Source organism: Lissotriton vulgaris, chromosome 1_1 (assembly GCF_964263255.1).
Source record: "Lissotriton vulgaris chromosome 1_1, aLisVul1.2, whole genome shotgun sequence".
Taxonomy (NCBI): Eukaryota; Metazoa; Chordata; class Amphibia; order Caudata; family Salamandridae; genus Lissotriton; species Lissotriton vulgaris.
The window spans coordinates 1,019,438,894-1,019,463,004 of NC_141685.1; the positions used below are offsets into that span (position 1 = coordinate 1,019,438,894).

Consider the following 24,111-nt stretch of genomic DNA (forward strand, 5'->3'; position numbering starts at 1 on the left):
CTAAGCCTCTTACCCCGGTGCTTCAGATTTACAACGCCAAGGTGGTGAGCTCAGTCTTACATAATGCCGAATTATGGGGCTTCGAGAAACTCACGCAACTAGCTGCATCAGAGAGCAGGTTCTTTCAAGTTATCACAAGTTTACCTCAAAATACACCCATTTTGCCCCTGCGGAATGACCTGGGCAGAAAAGCACTGGCGGATATAGCATTTACCGGCGTAGAATTTGGTGCACCCCAGAATTGGTTTTTTTTGCAGAAGGTCTTAGAGACATTATTGAGGCTGACCACTTTCATAAGGGTGGCTGGCTGCGTGATATTAGAAGTCTTTTGGCTATTATGGGTCTGTCTTTGTGGGAAACTCCTAATAGTTCCCAGTTTCCATCAAGAGACGTGATTAGGCAAAGATATTTGGGAACTGATCGAACAAGATGCAAATAGAAGAAATGACGGCATAATGCTGACAGGGAACTTCTTACAAATAAAACCATGGCCGAGTCTTGTGCTTTACTGGAATGTAATCTCAAAGCCCCTAGATCGTAACATGTATTTTCAATTTAAAGTGGGCTGTTTACCCCTAAAGATTTTTACCGGCAAATGGTTTACATCAGGAGACAATAAATGTCCTATTTGCATAGAGACAGAAGAAACCTATTTGCATGTACTGTTTGTCTGCTCCGCTTATGTCGGCCCCCACAAATCAAGGCTGGGCAGACATGCAGAAACATGGGCACTAGCTCATCCAGTGTTGTCTTGAGAATTCTTTGCACTGACCCATCCCTTTGTTACCCAGTTCCAACAGCAAAGTTTTTAAGGTGGATGTGGTCTAGAAGATCCAAATTACTGCTTGTAAATTATTGAATTTAGGATCATGTCATCTATGGAAGTGAATTTAGTCTTTTAGTGTATTGCTGGGGTGTTTTTAATGTATTTAACGTTTTTGTCATTAACTGATAATATTTTTGCACATGCTCCCCATTTTAAGATTGTCGTATTACAATGTACTAGGATGTATTGATTTTACTTATTCACTCATTTTAACTCATTTTTATTGTGAGATTACTGTATTATGTGCAATGCTTTTATGACATGTATTGTCGAATAAAGCTTATGTTGAAATTGAAAAAGTGTCAGCACTTTTGGTACGAAAGAGGCACATGCTCTCGGAACAAATTTATCTGGGGGAAAAAAGAAGTGTAAGGAGGGTGCACTGAGTGCCTGCAGTTCACTAACCCTCTTGGCCGATGTAATGACCACTAGAAAAGCGGTTTTCATGGTCAGAAGGAGTAGAGGGCAATTGTGCATAAACTCGAAGGAGAAACACATCATGGTGGTCAAGATTAGTTTCAAGTCTCATTGAGGCATGATGAAGGTTTTTTTTAGGGAACATATGTTGTAGTCCTTTCGGAAAACAAGTGACCATAATAGGCACAGCTGATCCCGCAACTGCAAAAATGGCGATATGGCAAAGATTCCCATTACCTTGCCCAAAGCAAAGTCTTGCTGGGCTAATGAGAGGTCAAACAAAAAAATTTCAGACAAAGGTGCAGAAAGGGGATCAACAATTGTGGTAGCACACCAACCCACAAATCTGTCCCAACTACAGTTATATCTAGTTTTGGTTGAGGGAAGCATGGCTGCCAGAATGACACTACAGACTTCTGCAGGGAGGTCAACTGCCTTAGCTTCACTCTGCTTGGAAACTTCAGTGCGTAGAAGTGCTGAGATTGCATGTTCTTTACAGTGGCAAATAAGTCTAACCAAGATTCTCCCCAATCACAAAAGAGATCTTACACCACCTCTGGCTAGAGATGCCATTTGTGATCCACTAGGCATCAACTGTAGAATTGGTTGTGGTGTTTAGAGAACCCACCAGATGTTGAACCACCAGAAATATGTTCGGACGTTCGAGGCATATCTAGAGACGCAGGGCTTACTGACAGTGTCCATAACCCCACCCTGCCCTGTTTGTTATAATACCACATGGTGGGCGCATTGCCCGTGAACACCTGAACCAGCCATACCTTGATAAAAAGGTAGAAAGGCTTTCAATGCCAGGCAAATTATTCTCACATCTGAACAAGTTGATGTGGAGCAGACTTCTCCCGGAGCCCAGAGTCATCCAATCTCCACCTCTCCCAGATAGCCACTCAAACCCAGGAATGGTGAATCTGTCACTACAGTCAGTTGTGGGTGGGGGAGGGAGAGGAGCTGCCACTGACCCAATCATGGTCCCTCAACCACCACTGCAGATCTTTTGCTGTTCCCTTCGATATCTGTACCATATCTAAGAGTTTCCCTTAATCCTGCACGCACTGGGATTTCAGGTAACAGTGCAGAGCATGCATCTAGGCCCGGCATGTGTTACCAGCAGGATGCAGGAGGCCATGAGGTCCAGCATCCAGAATGTCAGTCTCACCAAAAACCAGGATAGAGGCTGAAACATTAGAATCATAGCCTGAATTTCCTAGACTCGCCACTCCAGAGGATAGGCCCAAAACTGCACAGTGTCCAGAATGGTTCAGATGAAAGGGAACATCTGAGAGGGAGTTAGGTGTGACTTCATCCCGTTGTTAGTGAGCCACAGCACATGCAGGAGGTCTGCCATAGTCTAGTGGTGGGAGGTAGCTGTCTCGGGTAGGCCTGCCTTTAACAACCAGTCATTGAGGGAGGAGGAAGACTGGAACCAATGACCTCCACAGATATGTTGCAACCACCGCCATAACCTTGGCGAATACCCGAGGAGCGCTGGTGAGGCTAAAATGGAGCACAGTGAACAGAAAATGCTCGTGGCATATCTTGAGCAGCAGGTTATGCCTGTGGGCAGCAGGACGGGGATGTGGAAGGAGGACACTTGCAAGTCTCATGCTACCAACCAGTTACCAGGATCAACAGCAGGCAGAACCTGAGCTAACATGAGCATCTTGAATTGCTCCTTCAGGAAGAAGGTGAGAGGGAGCAAGTTTCAAAAAGGATGGGGGCCTCGGTCTTTCTTTGGCAGAGAAAGTAGCAGGAATAGCAACCACACCCAACTTCTGATGCTGGCAACCTCTTTATTGCTCCTTTGGCCAAAAGAGACTGCACTACCTGACAGAGCTTTGAGAGGTTGTCTTACATCAGCCGGTTTGGAGATGATGGCACGGGTGGCGGAGTTTCTACGAAATGGATGGAGTAACCACACTGAACAATTTGAAGTATCCATTTGTCTGTTGGAGATAGCCAGCAGGGCAGGTGATGTTGGACCTGCTGCCAACTGTTTGCTCATGATGGTAAGAGGGCAAACTAAAGCAGTTTTGAGGCTGGGGGTGCTGGGGGGATGGAGGACTGGGGACACCTCTGGCTATGTGCCCCAATAGGCTTGTGTAAGCTGCGTCCATGAAGTACTAGGGAGCCTGTGGGCCTTGGTAGCGGGATGGAAATGGACGCTGCTGGTAGCCCCTACCAGAGCCATGAAAGGAGCCAAAAGCAGAATAGTGATGACGTGGGACCATGGAGAAACCAAGTGTTCGGGCAGTGGTCTGGCTGTCCTTAAAGCGCTCATGTAAGGAATCTGCCTCATTGACGAAGGGCATGTCCATAAGGGATGCCTGTGCATCCCCGAAGAGCCAGCAGATCTCAGCCATGCATTGTGTCTGAGGGTAAAACATCGTCACTCCGCATTTTTTACTCCGCATACCTTTAATCCTCATACCATTATAACGCAGGTACAGTTACTCCGCAAAATTTTACAACGCATGCCATTATATATTATATGCTTTTACCACGCATGCTTTTACAACGAAATTCGTTGTAAAAGCATGATTGGTAAAAGCATATGTTTTTTATATTTAAGTGTAATTTAAGTATATAGTTTTAGTTTGGAGGTGTTGGAGTATATGTTTTAGGGGTTATGGGGTATTTTAAGAGTGGGTTTGGGTTATGGGGTATAGGGGTATTTAATGGTTAAGGGTTTAGGTTTGGGTATGGAGGTATTTTTAGGCTTCAGGGCTAGGTCTGGGTTTTTGGGTACAGGAGTAATTTTAGGGTTCAGGGCTAGGTTTGGGGTACTGGGGTATTTTTAGGGTTTAGAGTTAGGTTTGGGTTTTGGGGTACAGGGGTATTTTTAGGGTTTAGTGCTAGGTTTGGGTTTTGGGGTACAGGGGTATTTTTAGGGTTCAGGGCTAGGTTTGGGTTTTGGGGTACAGGGGTATTTTTAGGGTTCAGGGCTAGGTTTGGGTTTTGGGGTACAGGGGTATTTTTAGGGAACAGGGCTAGGTTTGGGTATTAGGGTACAGGGGTATTAATAGGGAACAGGGCTAGTTTTGGGGTACAGGGGTATTTAAAGGGACTAGGGTGGGATTCGTTTTTAGGGTAATTATTAATTTTAAAAAATTAAATATATATATATATATATTCACTGAAAAAACCATAGGTTTCACACCAGTTATAGTTACCTGGAAATTTTACTGACATAAAACCATTGAAATTCCCAAGTTATAGTTAGTTGGACTCACTATAACTTGCGCGTGTAATGCACTGCTGATGACATCACATATTACATCACTCATGACATGGTCAGTGACATCACTCATGATATCACTGATGACACCATCCAGTGAATGTGTGTCTTTCTGAAAAATAAATATGTTTTATATATGTATATGTAAAGGTCGATGGAAGAATACATGTTTAAATAAGTGTCTTAATGGATGTTTTAAAAAAAAAAATTGATTGGTTAACTGGCTTATTAAGTGTATCTTTGTGTATACATATATTAGCGAGTATTGTTTAAATATTTAAATGTTTGTATCAGTGTTTCATTTTGGTATAATTGGCTGCATGGGTTGGTGACTGACTCACTGTTTGTATGAGTTTTGAACACAGCATATGTGCAGGACTGTATGGGTGGATGAGTGTGTATATGTGTGTGTTAGTGAGTGAATGACTGTCACACTAGTATCTTTATCATTAACTACATTTGTTCTAATGTAGTATATGTGAGTATTGATGTATATAAGTGAGTATATGTGAGAGTGAGAGATTGAAAGAGTTCTTGTTTAAATAAGTATGTGTTTCTATAAGTGATTGTTTAAGAGAGTAAGTATGTGTAAGTTTCCTTAGAAGTAAGGTGGTAGTGTGTGTATAGCTGTATATGTAAATAAATGGATGTTCAATAGTTTATTTGCATGTGTGAGTATGTGTGTGAGTAACTTTTTGATGACTGTCGGTGTGTAATGCAAATGCTACTTACCAGTATGCATCTGTTCTTGGCATGTAGGGCTGCTGACATTCATATCTGTGCATAGTCCGCCACCTAGTGTTGGGTCCGGATGATTGCACATTGTTGTCCTGGAAGAGTCTTCGAAGTATCACGAGATAGGTGGCTCCTCCCCTGGACTACAGTGCGCATGGGCATCGCCTCCATCCCCAGATTGTTTTTAGCCATTGGCAGAGATGGAGTGAAGAAAGTGAGTGATGACCATGCTATGAGCATATGTGTAAATGAATAAATACTGCAGCTGCTACAGGCGCCGGGGAGGAGGGTGGGCGATATGAATGTCAGCAGCCCTACATGCCAAGAACAGATGCATACTGGTAAGTAGCATTTGCAGTTCGAGGCATGTGGGCTGCTGAATTCATATCTGTGCATAGAATACATAGCAGTCCCTCCATTAGCGGCGGCCGCCCGTGCCAGCTGCAGCAGTTTGAAAAAACGTTTTTAGAACAGCCTGACCAACAGCTGCCTGCTGTTTGGAATGCACGTCTACACAGTAGTGCTTAGTGAAAGTATGTGTGGTAGACCATGTGGCTGCTCTACAGATGTCTTCTAAGGGAATGTTACCTAGGAAGGCCATAGAGGCCCCCAACTTCCTAGTGGAGTGGGCCCTTGGTGGGATAGTGAGAGTGCGCTTAGCTTTAGCATAACAGATCTGAATGCACTTTACTATCCATCTAGCAATCCCGCTTTGGAGATTGCATTTCCCTTGTGTTGTGTGGCAAAAGCAACAAAGAGTTGTTTGGTTTTGCGGAAATCTTTTGTCCTGTCCACATAGTACATCAAGGCCCTTTTCACATCAAGAGTGTGGAGCATACGCTCCGCCAGCGTCTCTGGGTTTTGGAAAAACACCGGCAATTCAATTGTTTGGTTCATGTGGAACTGTGAGACCACTTTGGGTAAGAATTTAGGGTTAGTGCGGAGCACCACCCTGTTAGCATGTACTTGGAAGAAAGGTTCTTGGATGGTGAGCGCCTGCAGCTCGCTTACCCTCCTTAGCGATGTAATTGCTACTAAGAACGCAACCTTCCAAGTCAAAAACTGGAGTTCACAAGAGTGCAGTGGCTCAAAGGGAGGACCCATCAGCCTTGTAAGAACCACATTGAGGTTCCATTCTGGAGCTGGTGGAGTCCTTGGTGGAATGACCCTTTTGAGTCCTTCCAGAAAAGCCTTGATAGCAGGGACCTTAAAGAGAGACAGGTGCTGCCTATTCTGGAGGTATGCTGCCATAGCAGACAGGTGAATGCGGATGGAAGAGTACGCTAGATTACATCGATACAGGTGAAAGAGGTAACATATGATGTTCTGAATGGAAGCATCTAGCGGGTCAATGCTGTGGTCCACACAGTAGATGACAAACCTCTTCCATTTAGCCGCATAACAAGCTCTAGTAGTGGGCTTCCTTGCCTCCCGAATGATGTCCATGCAATCGGGAGGAAGATTGAGGTAGCCAAACTCTAGGACTTCAGGAGCCAGATCGCCAGGTTGAGCTGTTGCGGATCTGGGTGCTGAATGTCGCCATGGCTCTGCGTCAGAAGGCTGGGAGTGAGATGAAGCCTTTGATGCGGTACCACGGAGAGTTCCAGAAACGTGGTGTACCATGGTTGGCGAGCCCACGTTGGAGCAACCAGGATGAGCGTCATCGAGTGTTGCCTGAGCTTGCGTGCCACCAGCGGTATCAGAGGTGCTGGGGGAAAAGCGTACGCAAATCTGCCTGACCAGTTCATCCACATCGCATTGCCCTGTGATTGGGGGTGTGGGAACCTGGCGGCGAAGCTTTGGCATTTTGCGTTCTCCTTTGTGGCGAACAGGTCTATCTCTGGATGACCCCACTTTTGGAAGTACGGTTGGAGTACTGATGGATGTATCTCCCACTCGTGCATCTGATGGCTGTGTCTGCTGAGCAGATCCGCCATTTGATTGTCCTTGCCCGGGAGATGCTCTGCCATGAGGAAGATGTTCCTCTGAATGGCCCACTTCCACATGCTCTGAGCCAGATGAGACAGCTGTGGAGAGTGTGTACCTCCCTGCTTCTGGATGTAGTACATTGCAGTCATGTTGTCCGTCCGGATCAACACGACCTTGTTGCACAGATGTACTTTGAACGCCTTTAAGGCCATGAAGATTGCCATCAGTTCCAACACATTGATGTGCATCTTCCTTTGCTGAAGTGTCCATAGTCCCTGCACAGTGTAGTGGAGTACATGCGCTCCCCATCCCTGGAGAGAGGCGTCCGTCGTCAGGATGATCTGTGGGACAGGCTCTTGGAATGGTCGGCCCTTGCAAAGGTTTTGTGGATTCCACCAATGCAGAGAGTTGTACGCCCGACCGCTCACCAACACTAGGTCTGTCAGTTGCCCATGAGCCTGAGTCCACTGACGTGCAAGGCACTCCTGAAGCGGACGCATATGTAGTCTCGCGTGCGGGACAATGGAGATGCAGGAGGCCATCATGCCTATCAACTGCATGAACACCCTCGCTGGAAGCGAGTGTTGGGGTCTGAATCGTAGGATCAGCGCCTGGATACTGGCGATTCTCACTGAATTCGGCTGCGCAGTGGCTGCCAGAGTGTCGATTGTTGCGCCCAGATACTGTCGCACGTGGGCGGGCTGGAGATGGGACTTTGGGTAGTTCAGAGAGAATCCCAGATCGTGCAGGAGGTGAATGGTGCGTGACACGTGGTCTACGCACTGCTGTTCCGTCTTTGCCTGAATAAGCCAGTCGTCTAGGTATGGAAAGACATGGACGTGCTGGCGACGGAGATGCGCCGCCACAGTCGCTAGGCACTTTGTAAATACTCTCGGTGCCGTGGTGACCCCGAACGGCAGGACTCTGAACTGGTAATGCTGGTCTAAGATCTTGAATCTGAGATACTTTCTGTGGGAAGGATGCAGGGGAATATGAAAATAGGCATCCTTCAGATCCAGCGTTGCTAGGAAGTCCCCCTGTTGAAGCAGGGGAAGCACCTGCTGCAATGTGAGCATATGGAAGTGCTCCGAGTTGATGTACCAGTTCAGGGGCCTGAGGTCCAGGATCGGTCTGAGTGATCCGTCCTTTTTGGGGATCAGAAAATACAGGGAGTAAACCCCCGTTCCCCGTTCTTGCAATGGAACGAGCTCTATTGCCCCTTTTTGCAGCATGACCAGAACTTCTTGCTGCAACAAGGTCAAGTGCTCGTCGGACATAGCACGGCTTCTTGGCGGTATGTCCGGTGGAATGGACGTAAGTTCTAGACAGTACCCGTACTGGATAAGAGACCTCACCCACCTGTCCCTGGTGATGGACCTCCACGCCGGCAGGAACTGCTGGAGTCTCCCCCCGACAGGTGTCGTGTGATCGGGGGGAAGTGACAAGACGTCACTGCTTGTTGGTGGTGGTGGACCTGGATGCATTGTTTCCACGTCCCCTGCCTTTGATATTGTTGCCTCTGTAGCCACCCCTGCCCTTGTTGTTGTTATACGAGGACTGGGTGTTACCCTTGTAGTATTGTGTGGATTGGGATGCCTGTCCCCTCGAGGTGCCTCTTGAATTGGAGCGGCGAAAGGAACTACCCCGAAACTGCTGACTTTGTAAAGCCCCCATAGATTTGGCAGTTTCAGTATCTTTTTTCATCTTTTCTAGGGAGGCATCCACCTCAGGGCCGAACAGATGGTCAGGATTCACTGTTTGACCCAATATTGTGGTTTGTATGTCGGGTTTGAACCCCGAAATTCGAAGCCAGGCATGACGTCTAAGTAACACACTTGTATTGATAGCCCTGGAGGCAGTGTCTGCCACATCTAGGGCACATTTGATGGATGCATTTGTAATGAGTTTACCCTCCTGAATGAGCATCTCCCCCGCCTCCTTATATTGGTCAGGCAAGTGTTGTAGGATGGCCTCTAATGTGTCATAATGGGCCCTATCATAACGTGCAAGCAGGGCTTGAGTGTTAGAGATCCTCCAGATGTTCGCTGCCTGTGCAGCAATGCGTTTGCCTGATGCCTCAAAGATCTTGGACTCTTTGTCCGGGGGAGGAGCGTCACCAGTAGTCTGCGAATTCGCCCTCTTTCGAGCGTTGGAAACCACCAGGGAGTCCAATGGCAAGTGTCCCTTAATATACGTGGGATCCGTGGGCGCCGCTTTATATTTCCTGTCGATGCGAGGATTGACCACCCGCGCCCGGGTGGGCTCCTTGAATACCTCCTGTGCATGCTTCAGCACCCCTTTCAGCATCGGTAGTGTCTTGACTTGTTTTTCGGCTACCGAGAAGGTGTCGACCAAGAAGTCTGCATCCACGGGGTCTGAGTGCAGTTCGACGTCATGGTTCGCTGCAGCTCTCTCTATTAATGCATTGAATGCCGCCGAGTCCTCTGTCGGGGACGTCTTTGCGGCGAAAAGTTGAGTGTCCTGCCCCGACTGCGGGTCGTCTGTGTCGCCTCCTGCTGTCCAGGGCACCTGCTCCTCCTCCGGATCCGAGTACGCAGGATAGTTGTACTCGGCCTCTTCCTCGTCCACATCAGGCACGGGGGAATGGGCCGGCGAGTGTTCCAGGGCTTGTGGAGACAGAGGTTCCATCAGAGCCGAAGAGTCCGCAGAGTACCTTTTGTTCTTGAGTGGAATCCTAAAAGGTTCCAAGGCCGGCTCCGACGTAATCTTTCGTTTGAGGAGCGACAATTTTCCGGTGTTGGCGTCGATGATCACCTCACGACGTTCCTCCACCGCAAGCGGCTGGAGCCGAAGCTTCGACACCACCAAGGTAGCCTTCGGCGTCAATACTTCCTGAGAGTGTCCGCTCTGCTTAGGCGCGAAGGCCTTCGGCGCCGACTTGGGAGGAAGGGTAAAACGAATGGGCGTTTGTTCCTTGGCAGGCTTCGGCGTGGGCCTAGGCACTACAGTGTCCTGGCTGGGAACCACAGTGGACTGTTGGATCCGCTTTAAGGATTCTCCCACCTTCTTTGTAAGGGATGCCGAGGGCTGAACTGTCTCGAGCGACTCTTCGTCTCCGAGAGCCCGGTCGCCGGTAGGCCTCTTCTTCGGTGCCGACGCCCCATGGCCTGGCACACCGTCGGCGTGACGCTTCTTCGAAGCCGTCTTCGGGTCCGCGACCCCTTTCGGTGCCGACGCAGCCGCGTCGGATGCCTTCACCTTCGGCGCCGACCCAGAGGGCTTCGGGTCGGCCATTTTGGCGCGGCTCTTCTGGTCGGCCATTTTGGCGTGGCTCTTCAAGTCGGCCATTTTGGGTTTCGTGGAAGTTGACGCCTCCAGAACCTTCTTCACCAACGCCACTTTCGGTTTCGGTTTCGCATCCGAGGGTGCGAGACCAGTTGGCTTCACTTTCGGTTTCTTCTTAGAAATGTCCGTGACCGGGCCCGGAGGCGGGGACGTAGGACTCATAGTTAGATCTTGGGTAAGGCCCGAAGGCGATCCCTCGACCTGGGCCGTATGATGGGGAGTAACCCCAGAGTCTGGTTGGGGATGCTCTTCCTCCGAGCTATCACCCATCGTGGCACAAGCCAGATCGTCGTCCCCTACCTCGTCGGAGGCTTCGTCGCAGGCCTCCTCATCCGCGTCGTAGGTCTCTTCCTCGGACGCGGGGCCAGGGTCCGACCCTTGTACGTCGTCTTCTCCCTCGACCGATTCCTGGAAGATGTCATCGGGTGGGGGTGCCGAAGCCGACAATTGAGCCTGGAGCCGATTAGCCCGGCGAATCTTTAAAGTCTTCTTACTTCTAAATTTCGAACACGCCATGCAGGTGTCTTCACGGTGATCCGGTGACAAGCATGTATTGCACACGGGGTGCACGTCGAGGTGCGAATATTTAGAATGACACAGCGGACACTTCTTGAATGGAGTCCGCTCCATAGCAAAGGGTGTAGTGTAGGCCCGTCCGCGTCGAAAGCACGTGGAAGGGCAGCAAGAGATAGGAGCTGAGAGTCAGTAAGAAACCCGAACGCAACTATACCGACGCCCAGCCTAAAGACCTTTTGGTCTCAAGTAAAAAGTAGAACAACTATCGGTTCCGACAGAGGGAACCGAAACACATCCGAACCCAATGGCGGAAAAAAACAATCTGGGGATGGAGGCGATGCCCATGCGCACTGTAGTCCAGGGGAGGAGCCACCTATCTCGTGATACTTCGAAGACTCTTCCAGGACAACAATGTGCAATCATCCGGACCCAACACTAGGTGGCGGACTATGCACAGATATGAATTCAGCAGCCCACATGCCTCGAACCAGGATGTATAGGTGTATCACTACATATGATGAGTGAGTATTTGTATGAGTGACTATATAGAACTATTAATGAATGAGTGGATGTGTATATTGATGGTGATAATACTGAATTGGTTGTAACTGGTATGGATATCTCTTTTTTTCGAAAATTGTAGTTTCTTTTTTTGACTATGTGTTTCAAGGGTTACATTACACTGAAAGGAGGTCTGTCACAAGGATGGTGTCATCAGTGATGTTATGAGTGAGGTCACTGACCATGTCATGAGTGATGTAATATGTGATGTCATCAGCAGTGCATTACACACGCAAGTTATAGTGAGTCCAACTAACTATAACGTGGGAATTTCAATGGTTTTATGTCAGTAAAATTTCCAGGTAACTATAACTGGTGTGAAACCTATGGTTTTTTCAGTGAATTTAATAGGTTTTTAAATGCTAATTCCTAACTATAACTGGTGTGAAACTTATGGTTTTTTTCAGTGAATTTCATAGGTTTTTTAAATGCTAATTCCTAACTATATATAGGGCCTCAAACCTATGTAACTGTGCATGAGAGCCAGTGAATGAGTGAGTGGCTGTATGGATCATAGTGAACATGTATCAGGGACTGTATAAGAGAGTAAATATGTGTTAGTATATGTTTGAATAAGTAAGGTGTGTATAACTGTATAGTTGAGGAAATGGAGGTGAACGATTCTTTGCATGACTGACTAGGTGTTTGAGTAACTCCATGGATGAGTGACAGTGTGTGTGTGTGTCTGTATACACTGAGTGTATCTAAGGTTATATTAGAGTCTGAAGAGGTTCATCGTATTAGCACAAGAATGATGTGATCATTGATGTCAAATGAGATGTCATCAGTGATGTCATTTGAGATGTCATCAGTGATGTCATCAGTAATGTCTCTGACCATGTCATGAATGATGTAATATGTGACATCATCAGCAGTGGACTGCGGGTGCGCGAAATATATAGTTAGTGCAACTAACTATATATGGGAATTTCATTGGTTTTATATGATTAAAATATTCACCTAACTATATATGGTCTCAAACCTATGGTTTTTTCTGTGAATTTCAATGGTTTTTTAATAGCAAATATCAATAGCCGTAAAATAGATACTTCATTAAAATGAATAATGTATTTTATATTTATTTAATACAATTTATTTTATCTTTAAATTATAATTTTTTAAAAATTTTTTTGCCCCGGTGCGCTCCCGTTACGCGCACCGGGCAGTGCACCGGTAAGCGCAACTCTGTTTAGCGCCCCGGTGCGCGTAACGGTGAGCGCCCAGTCAGCGCAATTGCCGCGAACGAAAACAACATCGTGACGCGCCGCGTAAGCGTGACGTATCGCGTAACCGCGTGATGCGTTCTTTCGGCGCGCTGCGTAAACGCACCTGGAAGCGCTCCGTGGCGCGACCCGGAGCGCAAAACGTAAGCGCGCCGGAGCGCGTAACGTAAGCGCGTCGGGACATGTGACCTGAAAATAACACTTTTCATTGGTTCTCAACTTTTTTTTTTCTCCAAATGATGAAAGCCCTCTCCTTTTTTCCTCATTCTTACTTTCTTCTTTGAGAGAGCAAGAACTATTTGTGAGCAGATTAATGGCTTCAGTAGTAGCTGCAGCCGGTGCACCCCCACCACCACCACCACCACCACCACCCAGAAAGGAAGGTCCACCACCCTAGATCCTTCCAGGAGTTGAAGAGGAGGAAGAAGATGATGAGGAGTAACAGCCTAGGAGATTCTTGCGGGAAGAACCTAGGGAAAGGCATGTGAAAGTGCATTTTATATGGGAGTACTTCTCCATCCCTGCTGGGCAAAAAAAAGTGAATGCCCCACATGTCACCTGTTTGATTTGCAACAAAGTCCTCTCCAGGGGCAACCCAAAGAAAAAGTATTCCTTTGGGAATTATACAATGATCCGCCACATGGAGAGGTGGCATCCTAACAATTTGGCACAGGCTGAGGTACGGGACATGCTTCAGAAGAACAGAGATCCTCAGGCCAGCACCTCCACAGGTGAAATTTCGGTTGCAGCACCAGAAGGGCGCGAAATGATGCCAAACATACAAATTAAATTTGGTGGATTAAAGATGGTCTGCATTTATTGTGGAAAGACCATCTGCTACGGGCAATTAAGTATTTCCCTCATTAATGATGCTGTAGACAACCACCACTGCAGCAAGAAAAGAAAGCAGTAGCTTTTTTTTTATTTTCTGCTCCTGTTGAGCCACTGTTAATTCCCAGTTTTTTGTTTCTTCCCTAAAAAAATATAAAATAGTTCATAAAAAACAAAAAAAACAAAAAATGTTCAGAAAAATAAAAGAAAATATAAAACAAAAATAAAAAAAAGTTCTTTTCAGAACTACCTTCCAATAATAAAAATTTGCTATAATTTTTTAAACTCTTACATACATTTTTCACTTTCGTGCGCTTCCCGGTGCGCGCACCGTCCGCTTACCTATATAGGCCTCCTAAGACCCCCTCAGGAAACCTAGGGGGTCAGGGAGTGTCTACCATGCCCCTTTATACCCATTCCCAACGTTGTTACTTTATCACATACACTTTTTTATATTTCTACTTCCAGTCTGATACCATACACTGCCCAAAGATAAAATCACTGTTAAAAAATCCAAACTACCTGTCTAAACTTAAACCCAACAGTGCCCTATCTCTACTGATATATATTTTTTTAATGCAAATTACAGCACGAAAATGGAAGGAGAGCAAAACATTTCCTTCAAAATTGTTCTGGAGAGCAACAATGAAAAAGTTATTGAACCCAATGATAACTTAGAATTCATGGATGAATCACAGGACTATGAACTACTTCAATGTGAACAATCAGTAGATTTCCTGATTCAAAATGAGGACATTTCCGACAATCAAATATTAGAAGTTCTGTTAAATTTGGAAAAAGAGGGGCGTGGCCAGCAGCCGACGATGGCGGCAGCTTAGGAGGAGAGCTCCGTAACTGAAGCGGCTCCCAGAGAAATCCGATCATTTATCCTTCCATAAAAATTCCCAGGCGGGAAGGCAACGAAGCCCAGGACCGGGCGGCAGAGATCCAGACCAGCGGGACTTCAATCCGAGGTCGGGAAGAGCAGTTTTGACCGCACCCCGTGTGGGCCTGCGTGAAACATCCGGGCCGGGGAGCAGATTGCGCTGCTGACCTGGCAGGAAGCGGACTGTCCCGGGCAGAGAGACACCGGAAGTGCCCGGCAGCGGCCAGCGACGGCGGAGAGGAAACCGGAGCGTCCAGCTATCGACACCGGACTTCAGGAGCCCGTAGTGAGTGCCCGAGCGCCCGTCCAAGGTGAGGAGGAGAACGACCCGGACAGCCTGCAGGGACGGGTAAAGGCGCGCAGTGCGGCGACATCGGGACTGGTGTCCGCCATATTGAGTCGCACTAAAGCCCTGCTTCAGCCGCTGCAGACCCGACGCGGCAGACAGAGCACTGGGACGGGCGGCGGAAGAACTTGCGCTGCCAAACTGACCGCAGTGTAGCTCCGGGGCCCCTCCGCTGAACAAGGGCGCAGTGCGTGGCGGGGAGCCCGGGCGCGCAAAAGACCTGATTGCGCCTCCTCCCAGTGCGGACCCCGAGAGCAGAAGTGCGTCCACGCGGGACGCTTACCTTACATCCGGACATATTGACCTGACGGTGTCACGGGCCCCACAATACCATCAGGGGTACCAGGCGGGAGATCCGACGGCCGCAGGACAAGGGCGGCACACGAGGGATTGGAGGGGAGCAGCGGACGCTCTTCCAGGGGGAAAATAGGATATAGAATGCCCCACGAAGGGGTCTGAGTCTCAGCTGGCAACTTCACCCCACCGTCCCCATTGGAAATTGTAAGAGCACCACCAGACTACGGGGACCCTGCAATACCTGCTGTCGTCACTGGCCGCAGGGGTCACGAACAACTCTCAGGGGCCACGCATAACCTCTGAACGCAGCGTGGGCCCTTGGACTGTGTCCGGTAGCTGTCTGAGAAAGGTACGCTTGGGTCGGCCCCAGAGGAACCTGGTGTAGACACGAACGAAAAGTTAGACCGGCTCAGGAGACTGGGACACCGGCTACATTCACCTTTGGCGAGACCCGCAGCCAAGATGGCCGGCAAGGGGCCGAAAAACGTGGCGGCGCAGTCGCGCCTGGACCGGTTTGCATACGAAAAGCCCGGCTCTCCCTCACCGGACGCCAAATCACAATCGGGCAAGACTGCCGGAGCAGCCGGTGGCAAGAAGGCGACCATAGACGACGTCATGCGGGCCCTCACACAGGTGCAAGCCACGGTGGGGTCGATCTCAGCCGAAATCACACTTATAAGGGCGGACTTTCATAAGATGACGGAGAAGGTGAACAATATGGAGGTGGTGACCAAATCCCTGGTTGAAGACGTATCGGAGCTGCAGATTAGTATGGAACGCATCTCAAAGGAAAATAAGGAACTGCGCGACAAGCTCGATGACCAGGAAGGGCGCTCGAGGCGGAACAACATCCGTATAATAGGTGTGCCGGAATCGGAAGACACGAGGGCGATGGACCTATACGTGGAGAATCTAATCACGCAGACCCTAAAGCCCAAAGGACTCTCCGCCTTCTTCACAGTGGAAAGGGCGCACCGGGTCCCGGGGGGACGCCATAAGACAGGCGCTAACCCTAGACCGATCGTAGCGAGGCTCTTCAATTTCAGGGATCGGGACGCCATCCTACAGGCGGCAAGGAACTCACCCCCTATTAAGATCCAGAACGCCACACTGGCCTTCTTTCCGGACTACACAGCCGAGGTTGCACGGAGGAGGAGAACCTTTTTCGAAGTCAAAAAGGAACTGAGAGCCAGGGAAATCCCGTATTCAATGCTTTTTCTGGCCAAGCTTCGGATCGTGGCAGACAACAAAACTTGGTTTTTTGATTCCCTGGAGGTGGCGCAGGAATGGCTGGAGGGGTGGAGGACGGCGGGCCTCCCTCGTCGCTCCAACAGGCAGAACAAACACCGTAATGCTGGATCCCGACAGGGCTCACAAGCCAACGACGAGGATGCGGAGATACATTCCCCCTTGACTGATCTTCAAGAGGAGAGCGCTGATGGGGAACTGCTAATGTCTGGCTGAATTGATGACAACGACGACCGGCAGTGCCGCCTTGGACACTGGGCTGAGGGGCCTCCGCGGCCGTGGAAGGGGGCCGCTGACTACGGAGAGTCCTCCACCCCAGCGAGCAAGTACTATGTTTTGGGTTGGGGTCAGGCACTCTGCTGAGTTGGGGGGGCGGGCAGTTTTGAGTCCGTTGAGCAGGGGGGCAGGGAGGGGGGGAGTTGGGGGTAGGATGTGGTTTTGGTTTTTAGTTTGTACACAGGGTCTAGGAAGATACCATGGGGCACACAAGCGTAGAATGGTAGTGTCGCGGCACAGCACACAGGCTCACTTCACAGGCTGCCTAGTCCTCCATGCGCACAAATTATCCTTCCGCTCATCCAAACATGATGGGGGGGGGCACTAATATGGGGCAAGCATCCCCGCTAAGCCTCATGTCCTGGAACGTGAGGGGTCTGGGAGACAAAATTAAACGTGGGCTGGTCCTACAGAGTATAAAAAGGCTTAATCCCGCCCTGGTCCTACTACAGGAAACACACCTCACTGGCACAGCCACACGGGCCCTAGATAGGAAAGGCTACAGCATGGTTGTCCACTCTGAGTTTACAAAAGGGTCCCGGGGTACAGGGATATTAATGCATCGCTCGTCCAGGTTCATAACCCAATCAGTTAGCATTGACACTCCGGGGCGCTTTGCGGTGATACATGGGCAGTGGGAGGGAAAGCCGCTCAACGTGGTCTCGGTGTATATCCCGCCGGCACTGCACACCATAGCTCTCCCAGAACTGGGGACATTTTTGTTAGACCTTCCAGAAGGGGATCTCATCGTGGGAGGTGATTTCAATGCAGTGGCACACAACTCCCTGGACCGCCACCCAGTGCGTACACAAACACCAGGGCCCTCCAGATTGCATGACTTCATGGAAGCACAGGGTTTAATAGATATATGGAGGCGTTTCCACCCTGAAGACCGGCAATACACATACTATTCGGCAGTTCACGACAGCCTATCACGGATTGACTATTTCCTTACGTTGGAGGGGGGGCCTCCTCAATTTCACTGACTCTCAGATCAGACCGCGAGGGGTCTCCGATCACTCCCCGCTGACACTGACTCTGTCCAGTCAGGAACGAACCCACAGGCGCGTCTACCCTATCTACCCGGGATATCTCAGGGAACCGGGTATAGCCAGGGCTTTGAAGAGAGGTACGCGATCTTACCTCACCGAAAATGCAGGTTCGGTGGCGTCACATACCATCCTGTGGGAGGCCTACAAGACGGTTCTTCGCGGGCAGGCAATCTCAGTTATCACGCAACACAAGCGCACACAGCGTCAAGACTTGGTATAGCTAGAGGAACAACTTGACAAGGCAACACAGGACCACGAGAGGAACCTGACTGGGGTTACCCAACACACGCTCCGACTGTGCCAACAGCGTCATACCGACCATGTACGCCGCAGGGTAATGGACAGTATGGCAGCAACAACGAGTAGGGTGTATGACATAGGAGATAAAGCAGGGAAGCTCCTGGCGTGGCTGGAGAAGACACGGGGAGGGCAGAGGGCCATACTGCAACTGAAAGACCCGGCTGGTGAGATACATACCAGTCCGGCGCGAATAGTAGAACTCCTGGCAGACCATTTTCACTCCGTATACTCCCCTGAGTTCGTGGTCACGCGGGAGATGGCAGAAGGTTCTCTCATAGGGGTACCTACCCGTACTCTCCCACAAGACAAACGGGACGAGCTTGACTCCGACCTGACGGCCGAAGAAATACAGATAGCTATAGCAGCGTTACACCCAGGGAAAGCGCTGGGCCCCAACGGAGTGCCGATAGAATGGTACAAACTCATGTCCGAAACGCTGTCCACACCTTTGCTCCATATGTTCAGGGAGTGCCAGGAGCGGGGGCGATTGCCTCCTGATCAGCGCACGGCCACAATCATCGCAATACCAAAGCCCAGCAAACCCCCTGAAGAGTGCGGATCATACCGCCCGATCTCCCTCCTCAACGCCGAGAGTAAAATTTTGGCAAAACTATTGGCCACCAGACTGCTGCCCCATCTGGCGCACCTGATACATCCGGACCAGTCGGGCTTTATGCCACACCGGAGTACGGCGCTGAATTTGCGACGGCTGCACGGGGTGCTAGCACGAGCCCCGCAGTTGGAGGAGCCGGCAGCGGTGCTGTCATTAGATGCCAAGATGGCGTTTGACATGGTGGAGTGGCGCTATCTCTTTGCGGTCCTGGAACACATGGGTATTGGCTCGAAATTCATATCATGGGTCAGGTTACTGTACACCGAACCCGTGGCAAGGGTGACTGCCAATGGACAGATCTCGAGGGAGCTTCCGCTGGCAAGGGGCACGACGCAAGGGTGCCCGCTCTCACCGCTGTTATTCGCCTTAGTGCTGGAACCCCTGGCCACAATTATCAGAACCACCCAGCTGCTGAAAGGCATACAGTGGGGAGGTGGATGGGAAGATAGGGTTTCCCTGTATGCCGACGACATGCTCGTCTACCTCACGGACCTCACGAACGGTATCCCGGTCCTACTGGCACTGTGTGAGAGGCACGGTGCAGCTTCAGGCTATAAACTTAACTGGTCCAAGTCCATAATCTATATGGTGCAGGGCGACCCTCCGGTCCTACCTATGGATTGCCAATTGCTCGTAGAACCCATCTCCTTTAAGTACCTAGGGATTCAAATTACGAGGGAACATACAACCTTTCTAGACCTGAACCTTAAGCCCCAGCTGGACAGGCTGAAGGCAGACGTGCGCCACTGGAAGAATCTCCCCTTGACACTTCTAGGTAGGGCGGCGCTCTTTAAAATGATGGCGCTGCCTCGCTTCCTATATGTCCTGGAAAACACGCCGGCGACGGTCCCCGTATCATTCTTCCGCCACGTCTCGGCGCAATTGTCAGGCCTCTTGTGGGGAGGCAAACCGGCCAGGGTAGCGCAGTTGAAATTAACTAGAGACTGGTACAGCGGGGGGATAGCCCTCCCCAACCTTGAATTGTACTATTGGGCAGCTCACCTTAAGGTGATCAACCAGTGGATCCATAGTGCACAAGATGACCCGGCTTACATGGCGGATAGACGCCAACTGGGCACGACCACCCTCCTGGCCCCACTCTACAACAAAGGAATGGTGAGGAAGCTGGAAGGACCTACCAAACACACTGTATCTCTATGGCATAAAGCTCAGAGGCGGCTTGCATGGGAGGGAGTAATCACTAAACTCACACCACTATGGGACACCAAGGCCCTCGGTAACTTGCGCAGCTCTAAAGGGTTTGACCAGAGGGATAACATCGGAATCTCCACGGTGGGCGATCTATGGACGAGAGAGGGCGTGCTCTCCTGTGCGACCCTGAGGGAGCAGTATGACCTTGGGGTAACTGAAACATACAGATACGTACAAATTAGGCACGCACTCATGGCTGTGTTGGAGACAGTTCCGGAGTCGGCTCCGTTAGAGGACCGACTGCTTACGGACTATATGGAGGCAAGTGCAACCTCCCTCACTTACCGCAAACTACTGAGCAACCTACCGGATCCACTGGGGAAGCTGAAGGAATATTGGGAGGACGAGATAGGGGACCTGGATGAGGCGGACTGGAATGCAGCCCTGGCATCACCCAGGGAGGCAGGTATATCCACCCGATTCAGATTGGTCCAATTTAAAGTATTACATAGGGTTCACTACACCCGCACGACACTATATAGAATACACAGGGCAGAACATCCGTATTGCCTGAGGAATTGTGGGGAGGAGGGTACACTGTTCCACACTGTGTGGACCTGTCCTAATATACAAGAATACTGGAGGCGTGTAACACGCACGATAAGCCAGACCCTACAGAACCCGTTCACGCCTGACCCTAGGGTTTGCCTATTGAATGTATGGGGCTCAACAGACATGTCACTGCATGCGAAACGATGGGTGATCATTGGTGTGATGCTGGCAAAGCGGGACATCGCAAAAAATTGGGGGGCACTGGAGACACCGACACTGGCGCAGTGGTGCAGGAACATGGATATGCTTATGGTGACAGAGAGGGCGGTGTACCAACAGAGGCTTAATCCACGCAAATGGAACAAAATCTGGACACCCTGGAACACATACAGAGGGGACATTTGTGAGCCTCTGCCTGAAGAGGAAGATGGGGACAGCTCAGGAGAAGACGAGGATATGGAGCAGTGGGTGGGAACGAGGAGTAGGTATCAGAAGCAGCGCACGACACGAGGCCCTGGGAATTGTAAGTGCAGGCGAGCCTGTTTTTATCAGTAACTGTGTAAAATGCCGTTAGATGCTTCTAGACACGCCAATTGTTATAATGGATTTCTGACACGGATCGTGTACCTTGACCCTTGTAGTAGCAAGTTTAAAGTTGGGGGGGTAAAATTTAAAAAGTTGCTCTATTGATTGAAGGCAGCTGAATGTTGACGCTGCACTGAAGAATGATTCACCGTTACTGCATACCATGTGATAGCGACAATAAAAACAAATTTGAAAAAAAAAAAAATTTGGAAAAAGAATCTGAAAAATAAATTTATATTTAATAATTCTAAAATTGTTTCAGACATTATTCATTTTTATATGTAATTCTTAAACTAGTACCAAATTGATTATAATGTAAAGTCAGACTTATAGTATACTGTTCAACTTTTTTGTGTTACATAGTAAGTTTGCTCATAGTTACTTCCTTTCTCCCACTATATTATCTCTAATGTCTATTTAACATCTCTTTAGCATCTCCTGCCTCCATGTTGTTTCTGCTTTCCTGACACACTATGGTATGAATTCCATATTCCACAATAACTTCGGTAACAACATGCAAGATATCTACAAAGGAGACAGTGTATATTAAATTTTAGACGCTGCATTGGTACCTACATGTTGGTACTTAAATAAATTAAAAAAAAACAACAAAAAGAGCAATTAATAAACATACAATTTTAAAAAAGTCTCTCATTCTTTTTTCCTCATGGTACGCTCCCCGGTGCGCGTACCGGGCGCTACCCCCGCAAAAATCGAAAAAAAAGTAAAACATTTTTTTGCCCCGCGGGGCCCTTTTATTGCCCCCACATCAAACCTAGGGGGTCAGGGGGCGTCTACTCTGCCCCCTTATGGTCATTTCCCCCTTTGTTTTTGCCACCTCTTGTGTCTCGATCCTACCGAGACACAAGATGGCGGCCGCTCCGGACTGTTTCGAATGTTTACAGACACCCGTGAGCCAATCAGCTTTCCGCGCTCAAGTCGCGTGTCGCGCCCGATGCGCTACCCGGTGCGCGTACCGGGGCGCGCTTACAGATATATATATTTTTTTGAACCTAAATTACTCAAAATCCACTGGAGCACATATCTTGAGACATAGCAAAGGCACATCGGGCTACCAGTCCCTACAATTTTGCCAAGTTTGGTGGAAATCCATTCAGCCGTACGAGCTAAAAGTGAGGTCGACCGCCCTATGGAAATTAACATGGGGAAAACTCGTTTTGGGACCCCCCTTTTATCTAGGCCCCCGCTTGACAAATACCCCCCAAACTTTCAGGGAAGGACCGGGGCGCCGTGAGACCATTTTGAGGAAATTTTCAGACAGATTTGTCAACCGGCGCAAAAGTTATTCCAAATAGAATTTTGAGATTTAACATTGAAAAAAATACTAACTATAAACTATAACTACCTACTGGCGACCGCCAGTAGGGAATATGTGTGTGTAATATTAATATAGATATACATATAATATAATTTAAAAGAAATGTTTTATTTTAATAAAAAATATTATATATATATATATATATATATATATATATATATATATATATATATATATATATATATATATATATATATTTTTTTTTTAAATAAAGTACTTTTACAAAGTATATGACTTCACCACACATGCATTTCGTTGTAATGGCATGCGTAGTAAAGTCATATGCGTTGTAAAAGTTTGAGGAATTATCGCTTGCGGAGTAATGGTACTTGTGTACTAAAAAATGCGGAGTGATGGGATGAAAGAATGCGGGATATTGTCATATATTCGTGTCTGAGTGACATTGACAACGCAATCCCTCTGCCTAGTGAGTCAGTCCTATCTAGTTCACATTGAATGGTGAACGTTGCTGCATCCTTGCCATCAGCAATATCCTGAGTCAGTAGGGCTCAGGCCTCCTCAGATCGCAGGCAACACTTGCGCAACTGAATCACAAACTGTGTGGGTGCAGTGCAAGGCTGGCAAAAGAGAACACCCTCTAGCAAAAGGTATCCAGACTCTTGGATCCCCTATCCAGTGGGATGATAAGGAATGCCCACGGTTAACTTTAGAGGTGGAGGCCTGGACAACCAGATTCTGTGTGGTGGGGGGTAGTGTTGTTGGGGACGGTGAAGCTGAGTCCCCAGATGCAGGACGGTGGCTGCAGAGGCTTCATTTAAAGGGAGGATAGGGTCTGTGGAGCCAACTCCCAGCTGAAGCTAGCTTGACTGTAACTAAGGGCAAAGTAAGGTTGCTGTCTCATGACCAGATCAAGTCTGGATCCAGCACCAAATCCAGGAGGTCTGACTGGCACCAAGGGGAGACATGCCATCAGAAATCCAGCACGGGCACCAGATGAACCCATGGGACCCAAAACCATTCCAGGGCAGTCAGCCCACCAAAAAATGAGGTGCATGGGCTCATAAAACGGGGGGCAGTCCAGCCCTAGAAACTTCTAGGGATGCAGAGGGACCCAGAAGCAGGTCTAGAGGCCAATGCTTGAGAGTGGGGCCTAGAGTGGTGACGCCATCCCAGTTCCTCATCCGATGACTTGGACCGGCATGGAAAAGACGAAGAACTCTTTGGCTTCTTGGATTTTTTGTGAGACTTACCAGACAATTTTGAGTGTGATGACGAGTGCCTGGAATGGCTCAGCGAATGGGCCTGGGACATTCCACACGACCAGGACCGTGAGCATTAAGTAACCAACTGGCATGGGGCAAACAGGAGCTTCAGAGATTACTCCTGCAATGCCCGGAGGCTCACAGCTATGTAGTATTCACATGCCTTTTTTGGGGAGCATCCCTCGCACACTGGTAAAGAAAGTCTCAAAAGAGGCAGATACAAAATTGGAAAAAGGTGTCCAAAAAGTAGACGGAGGTAGCTCTCTCCGTATCTGCACTGATGGTGCAGAAAGAAAAAAATTGATGTCAGCACACTGTGGTAGCACCTATATAGGCACCAGGCATGCCACATCTGGCGAAGACAATGCAGACGAAGATCCAATCGACACTACCTGCCAGCACACAGAGGTACTTCTTGAAAATTTCCAGATCCAGTCTGATGTATGGGAAATATTCTAAGGTAAGTTATTTGTGGCTAGATGTCTCTATCGGACACAGGAAACATGGTCAAACATAACAATGTAAAGAATATCACAGTCAACACTCTGTCTTGTAGAGATTGCTTATGCCTACTTCTGACGGTGTTTTAGGAGGTCAATACCCTTGAAACATCTACGAAGAATTAACTTGGCTTTTAAACCTTCA

General features: G+C 48.8%; 1 protein-coding gene across 3 annotated transcripts in view; it reads right to left on the reverse strand.

Annotated features, from left to right (window-relative positions):
• DNM2 (dynamin 2) overlaps positions 1-24,111 on the reverse strand; it is a 799,525-nt gene that overhangs the window by 360,180 nt on the left and 415,234 nt on the right. The window lies entirely within an intron of this gene.